This window comes from Mus musculus, chromosome 8, assembly GCF_000001635.26.
Source record: "Mus musculus strain C57BL/6J chromosome 8, GRCm38.p6 C57BL/6J".
Lineage (NCBI taxonomy): Eukaryota > Metazoa > Chordata > Mammalia > Rodentia > Muridae > Mus > Mus musculus.
The window spans coordinates 120,703,272-120,711,458 of NC_000074.6; positions in this window are offsets into that span (position 1 = coordinate 120,703,272).

Below are 8,187 nucleotides of genomic sequence, written 5' to 3' on the forward strand. Positions count from 1 at the left end.
TCTTTTAAAAAGAAAGTACACTGTAGCTGTCCTCAGATACTCCAGAAGAGGGCATCAGATTTCGTTACAGATGGTTGTGAGCCACCGTGTGGTTGCTGGGATTTGAACTCGGGACCTTCGGAAGAGTAGTTGGCATCCTTAGCCACTGAGCCATCTTGCCAGCCCCCACCCAATACTTTTCTGAGCATGGCCAAAACCCTTTAAGAAGAGTAACAGAGAGTCTCAGCTGATGTCCTAGGAGAGCAACTGTGGTCAGGACAGAGCTGTCGGGGATGGGGTGGGAGGGAGGGAAGGTTTAAGGAAAAACGCTTGAAAATGCTGCAGTGGCCACAGAAACAGAAACCTTCCTTCCCTCCAGCTCTCGTTGTGATCTCAGTGGCTGGAAAGTCAGAGGTTTTGTGTATGTTGTTTAGGATGCTGACTTTATTTAGGTATAATCCATGTGATAAAATTCACCAATTTTAAATGTACAATTTGGTGAGTCTTGGCAAATGTATGGAGTTGTCTGTTCACCTATCTGGCATGACAGACTATCTCTAAATGATTGCTAAGTTCCTTGTCCCTCTGGGGGGGGGTCACCTCTCCCTTTAGTTCCTTCTCCCTGGTAACCTTTGATTTGCTGTTATTCTTGTCAGGACATACATTTATGTATGTATGTATGTATGTGTGTGTGCTTTGCCTGCATGTACATCTATGAATACCATGTGTGGCTGATGTTCTCAGAGGCCAGCAGGGAACTGGCATCCCTGAAACTGGAATTACAAAAGGTTATGAGGGGGCCACTTGGATTCTGGGAATCGAACCTGGGACCTCGGGAAGAGCAGCCAATACTCTTAAATCACTGAGCCATCTCTCCAGCACCCTGGCCATGTCTTTAAATAACTGCATGTAAAGAGGACCTGAAGTGTATAGTCTTCTAGGTCCTGCCTTTTGCTATTTTGAAGACAGTTAGTTGCCTGTGCTGCTGCTGCTGCTGCTGTTGCTGCTGCTGCTGCTGCTGCTGCGGCCGCTTGCATCCATAGCTGGTTCTTTCGCTGCTCCACGAGCTGCTCATCCACCCACTTAGCAGCCAATGGACATTTGTTATAAATGTTTGTCACAGACATCAATTCGGCCATCAGCAGTTTCCTCCGTTGTGTGCTTGGGGGAATACCGGTTGACGCAATGGTTGGCTGGTGCAGAGGACTCACTTTCCAGGGAACTGGGAACTGTCTGCAAAGTTTCAAGGGCTATTTTGTACTCCGGCTAGCTAGCCCTTGGTGTCATTAACATTTACATTTTAATAAGGTCAATGACCTTATAGAGCTGCTTCTTAATTTAATTAGTAATTGCCTAGTGACCAATCATCTGGGAGAGGGAGGACTGGGGAGGCTTGAGTCAGGACCTCAGGAGAGGCGAGTTAAGTGCTCTCCCGCTGGCTCTATCGCCAGCTGACTCGTGCTTTTATGGCCTCATTCATCTTCTTGAGAAGGCCAGGTTGGCTTGAGCCTCTCCTGGTCCTTAGCCTCTTGAATGCTGGGATCACACACAGGGACCACAAACCCAGTGTAAAATCTACTTGGATGAAGGGTCTTTTCAGGTCACTATTAGGCTATTTTGAAAATGAAGTTGTTGGGCTTGGAGAGATGGCTCAGCGGTTAAGAGCACTGACTGCTGCTCTTCCAGAGGTCCTGAGTTCAATTCCCAGCAACCCCATGGTGGCTCCCAACCATCTGTAATGGGTATCTGATGCTACCTTCTGGTGTCTCTGAAGACAGCAACAGTATAGCCATATACATTAAATAAATAAAATAAAATAAGTAAATAAAAGAAAATGAAGTTGTTCCTTGGTTTTGACTTAGCTATTTTTTTTAAAATAATGTTCTGCATTTGCTCTTCTCATCAGTTCTCTCCAGTCTTTTCTGCAGGTGTCCCCCTGCCTCACTTTCTCCAAAGCACACTTTTAGGTAGAGGCTTGACTTCCTCCAGCTGCCTCACCTCAGGGCAGCTCGCCTCAGGGCTGGGGAGCGAGCCTTGAGCGGAGAACTCAGGTCAGCTCTCCTTCCCACAGTCCCCCGCGGCATCCATATGGTTGCGCATGCCCAAGTTCAAGGGTCCCATTCCTGCGGGACTCAGACACAGTGCGAGCTTGACTCACTATGGAGGATCGTTAGGGCTTCCCGGTGATGCACTGTGGCTGAAATGTCGGAGAGGCAGGGAAACGGGTAATCAAACCGGAAGCAGAACAACTAGCAGAGAATTCGGGGTCGCTTAGAACCCTGTTTTTGGTGAGGCTTGATGTGAGAAATACCGCTCTCAGGAGATTTCCTGTAAGGCCATCGTAGACAGCCTTAACAGCCCCAAAGGCCTTCTAGTAGACCTTGCCTGTTAAAGTGTCCTAACCCTGCAACTGGAGAGACAGCTCAGCACTTAAGAGCCCTTGCTGCTCTGCCAGAGCGCTCAAGGACATTTACCGTCACAAGATGCTCTTAACTCCGGCTCCAGAGAATCTGATGTCCTTTCTGGCCTTCACACACAACTGCACATGCACATTTGCATGCGCGCATGCATTAAAAAAAAAAAAAAACCTACAGAAAAACACCCAAAACAAAAACAAACAAACCCAAAACTGAAATAACTCTCTTAGTACGTGACTTGATATGCTTTCTCTCTCCTACACTTGAATAGAATTTCTGAAAGAGTTTTCTAGCTAACTCCACACACCAATATGCTGTGTTACAGCTCTGGAGGGAAAGGCTTCCCCAATGTAGGTGTTTCGGCTCTGAGAGCAAAAGTTTCCCCAATAGAAGTGTCTCCGCTCAGAAGGGAAAGGCAGCCTGGCTCTGGCTTATATAGGGTTTTGAGGGGAGGATTTTTTCCTGGGTGGGGATTGCTTAGAGCAAGCCCAAAGATTGGGGAGATTTTCTGCTCAGTGAGATTTACTTATTTTTTAACCTGGAGGTGGGCTCTGTCCCTTTAACCCTACATATGACACATTCAAGGGAGTCTTTAAACATCTGTTAATTCATTGAATACCAACAAGCTTATTACATGTCAAAGAACAGACAGCTAGGGGAGACAGAAAAGCTGTGTTCTTCATTACTCCACAACGTACACAGCTGCGTTCCAGTGAGGAGAGCCAAGCACGGACTCCATGCAAGCAAAACCCTCCTTCTAACACAGAGACACAGTCCCAGCCCAAACCTTTAAAAAAGTTCCCTCCATCCCCACTGTGTCCCTCCTCCCTCCTGTGTGTGTGTCTGTGTACAAGGTGTGCCCATGCCAGGGCACATATGTGAAGGTCAGGCCTGGCACAATCTTGGTTGCTGGTCTTGGCCTTCCAGCTTGTTTGGGATAGGGTCTCTTGTTAATCGTCACTGTATAACTATGTGTGGGCAGGGTGGCCCACGAGCTTCTGGGAGTTTTCCTGTCTCTGTTTCCCGTATTGCCATAGGAATTACAGATGCAGCCGTGCCCGGCTTTGTGTGGGTTCTGGAGTTCCCAACTGGGGTCCTCGTGCTGTGTAGCAAGCTCTTTACCCTCAGAGCTGTTACTCTAGCCCCAAGTGTGTGTGTGTGTGTGTGTGTGTGAGTGTGTTTGTGTTAGTCCCTATTTCCCATGCTGTCCTTGAATTCATGACCTTAGATGAATTCTTACACTTTAGCCTTCCAAGCCTCTGGAGACCTAAGCAAGCAGCTCCCTCTCCCCACATCAGGTTTTGATGCTTAAATTGGAATTGATCTTGTCTTCATTTAAGAGCGAGTTTCACAACTGGGTTTTTTTTTTTAGATTAGAATTTTATTTAAAAATATAAGTTTGTATTTCATATTCAACATATATTTTCGATAGACATAAATATAAGCATTTCAGTTTATATAATATTGTTTGTATGTATATATTTTTTTCATTTTTAATTCCCAGATTTACTTTTTTTTTATTTATTTTTTTAATTAAGTATTTTCTTCATTTACATTTCCAATGCTATCCCAAAAGTCCCCCAGACCCTCCCCCCACACACCCTTACCCACCCACTCCCAGTTCTTGGCCCTGGTGTTCCCCTGTACTGAGGCATATAAAGTTTGCAAGACCAAGGGGCCTGTCTTTCCACTGATGGCCGACTAGGCCATCTTCTGATACATATGCAGCTAGAGACACGAGCTCCAGGGGTACTGGTTAGTTCATATTGTTGTTCCACCTATAGGGTTGCAGATCCCTTCAGCTCCTTGGATATTTTCTCTAGCTCCTCCATTGGGGGCCCTGTGTTCCATCCAATAGCTGACTGTGAGCATCCACTTCTGTGTTTGCTAGGCCCCGGCATAGCCTCACAAGAGACAGCTATATCAGGGTCCTTTCAGCACAATCTTGCTGGTGTATGTAATGGTGTCAGCGTTTGTCACAACTATGTTAAACCCTGAGAACACAAGCCATCCAGTGGGCTAGCAAGTTTGTTCCTAGCAGTTCCAAGGGGCCGTGAAGATGTCCTAAGGGGATTCCTGCTGGGCAGGGAAGTTTTGTTAGGTCACCCCTGGGCCCTTTCCACTGAGGTTCTATGACTTCATGACCTTGATTCTCCCAGAACCACTTCTTGGTTTCTTCAGACTCCCATGACGGAACCCCTGTCCCACTCTCCCCATGTTTCTGTTGAAGTTTCAACATGAAGCTAGCCCTGGAATGTCCCAGGCATTCATTCAGCTTGTCTTTACTGAGGGCCATCCACCTGGCCAAGGCCACACAGTGGCTAGGTGGTGCAGAACTGGAGGCTGAACTCGTGGACCCAATGGCTGCTTGTCAGTCTCATCCCAGTGCATGGCTCTTTTCTTACAGCCTAGTCTTTGCGGAGGGCAAGGGGCTGTTCCCCCAGGGCTGTCTTTTTCCACCTTCACAGGTTCTCCCTGTGGCTTTTTACTGTCACCACTTGCTGCCCTTTCATGTCTCCTTCTTCCCTCTTTGTCTCTCTGCCTCTCTCCAAAGATGTTTCTTTGAAGCCTTTCCACACACACTTGGTTCTGGTTGATTTTTCTCCTCTCTCTCCTCTTTCACTTCCCTGGCCCCATCCCAGCTGAACTCTCATGCCCTAACATGCCCCCACCCACCTCACTCTCAGATCACATGTTGTCTCATACTTTTCCTCTCCTATAAGTCACTTTATTCCACCTCACGGGCCTATGTCTCTTTTCCTAGAACGTACCCACATTTACTCTCACAGAAATCCATGTGGACACAGGAAGAAGCTAGGATCCACACAGGAGACAAAGGTGGCATTTGTTTTTCCGAGCTGGGTTACCCGCTCCATGCGTGTTCCCGTTCCATCTATTTTTGCTCTGCAAATTTCAGTGTTTCACGTCTCACTGATGCAGAAACACTCCGCTGTGCATCTTTTATTATCCCGGACACCTGAGCTGATTCCATTTCACCGCACCTGTGAGTTGAGCTGCAGTGCCCAAGGATGAGAAGGCATCTCCATGGTAGGATGTAGTCCTTTGGACACATCTCCAGGAGTGATACAGCTGGTCATCTGGCAGTCCTGATTTTAGTTTTCTGTGGCAACTCCATACCAATTTCTACTGGGGTTGAACCAGTTGATGGTCCAGCCATCATCGGTGAATAAGGGTTGTCCTTTCCCCCACATCCCTGCCGACGTCTGCTGCTTTGTGGATGATTCTCTATCTATGATGACTTGGTGGGAGCATTCTTAAGTCATCTCTGGGGCCTGGAGTTTTGTGTAAGTGCTTTTGGCTTCTGAGTAGACACTTCAGGGGTCATGACTACATCCACAGGGTTGGCTCAGGTGGAGAAGATGGAAATTGGCTTTACCTGAGGTGGGGTAGGGGTAGTGATGGGAGGGGGTGAGGGTGGGGTAGGAATTGGGGTAGGATAGAGAGGTAGGGTAGGGGGCATGAAGATTTGTTTTTTCCTCTTTTTAAATATTGGATCTTGCCAAGCCACCCATGGCTAGGGAATGGAAAATCTTAAGACAGACAAGGGGTGTCCCCGTCTCTTGCTGTCAGGTCAGAGGAGCAAGAGTCTGAGGACAGAGAGCAGCCGTCTCACCTCTCACAAGTGGGGGAAACTCAGGAAAGTCAGGTTACTTTTTGTAATGTGAGTCATCCTGCGAGGGGAAGTCTGAGACAGACTGAGGGAAATGTCATCGCGGTGGATGATGGAAGTGCATGTCTCAGGGCGGTAATAGCTAATATTAGTAAGGAGTAGGAGTGAGAGAAGCCACTAATAAAGCGAGTGCTCGGAGATAGGTCACCTTTAAATATCGAATTGGAAAGATCTCCTTCGATGAGGTAATATGAAGTGAAAGCAGAGCCTTGCAAAAGATAAGCAATAAATAATGGGAAAGGAGCACAGGATGAATGTCCATGCTGCCCTGAAGAATCGGCAGACACCCTTCCCCAACTTCAGGAGCCGGAAGGTGACTTTCTCTCCAGAACTTACTGTTGAAAGTACCCCAGTCTTTCAATTACAAATAAACAGATTTCTACAAACTAATCAAAAGATACAGTTGCAAACAGATTTCAATTATAAATTAACAGTCCTTTACAAACTAATCAATTGATACAGTTGCAAACAGATACCAGGGAGCTTTTATCTAGAAAAGGCAATCAAGCTTTTCTAAAGGCTCTACCTGGGAAGAGGGCTGGGGAAGTGTCTGTGGCTAGCGCCTGTGGGATTTGTTTCAAAGTTTCTAACTCAGTGGGAGTTGCTATTTTGTTTTGTTTTGAAAGCTAGGCTTTCATGTATCCCAGGCTAGCCTCAAACTCCCTGTGTAGCCAGTGTTTGACCTTGGATTGATCGATCTCTTTGCCTCTACTTCCCGAGAGCTGGAATTACAGGTGACACCAGCATTCCCAAATGCCTGTCTGTCTGACTGTTTATCCACCCATCGATTTTTTTTTCTTACAAGAGGCCTCAAAACTCATTATGTATTCCAGGCTAGATTTTGATGCTTCTGTTTCAGCCTCAAATACTGAGGATAAAATGGTGTGACCACCATACCCAGCCTAGTGAGGCTAGCCATCTTGCCTGACTTTTCAGATTCTTACTGGTGCACAGAGCTTGGTGACCTGGCGGTGACACATCAGGACTATCAACCATACCCCCTGGCTTTCTTTAGCTGTCCCTATCAACTTCTGGTCTCACAGACGTCGGAGACATGGGATCCTACAGAAGGAGCTCTGGAATTGAATGTGATTCATCTTGATTTGTGCTGACAAATCAGAAATTCATTCCTTCCATTTCTGAGCCATGCTCCATTGCAAACAACGTAAATGCTCATCCATTCACCGGCTGGATGCCTGTTGGGTTGTTTTTAACTTTTGGTAGTTATTGGTAAAGATGCCATAAGCTCTGTACACAGGTTTTGGGGGGTATATATATGCCTTTATATCACTCAGATGATGTAAAGGGGGGCATCCTTGCCTTAGTGGTGAACACAGAGTCAAAGCACTTGGCTTTTTAGCACTAAGCTGTAGGTTTTGAGTAAACATCCTTTTCCAGATAAGAAGACTCCTTCTGGAGCTGGAGAGATGGCTCTGTGGTTAAGAGCACTGGCTGCTCTTCCAGAGGACCTGGCTTCAATTCCAAGCACCCACACGGCAGCTCACAACTGCCTGTAACTCCGGTTTTAGAGGATCTGACATCCTCACACAGTCATATAGGCAAAACACCATTGCACATAAGAAAAAAAGTCTCCTATGTTTCTCATTCACAGAGACTGTTTCGATAATCATGGACAGTTGATAGACTCACGCTCAGACGCCTAGACACCCCCCCCCCACACACACACACACTCATTCTTACTTTTTTTTTCTTTTGAGCGGGTCTCTATGTACCACCCTGGTTGGCCTGAATGACACTGTGTAGACCACACTGGCCTGAAACTCACAGAGATCTGTCTGCCTCTGCCTCCTGAGTGCTGAGGTTAAAGGCACAGGACACCATACCAGGCTTGATATTTTTTTAAGGAACAGGATCTTGAGGCCTGATGCTGTGGGCCAGTGGCCGCCCCTTGCCAGCACACCCAGTGCCCTGTGTTTAGCCTCAGGCAGCCCAGAAAACAAGCAAGCATCTTGTTGGTGTCATGAATTTGTTTTTCTTGTTTCCAGTTTTGTCTATTTATGTTTTAGTCTCCCTTACCTCACCCTCCTTTGGGCTTGGTTTGTGCTGGTTTTAGTTTCTGAAGTGGTAAGCTTAGGCGTT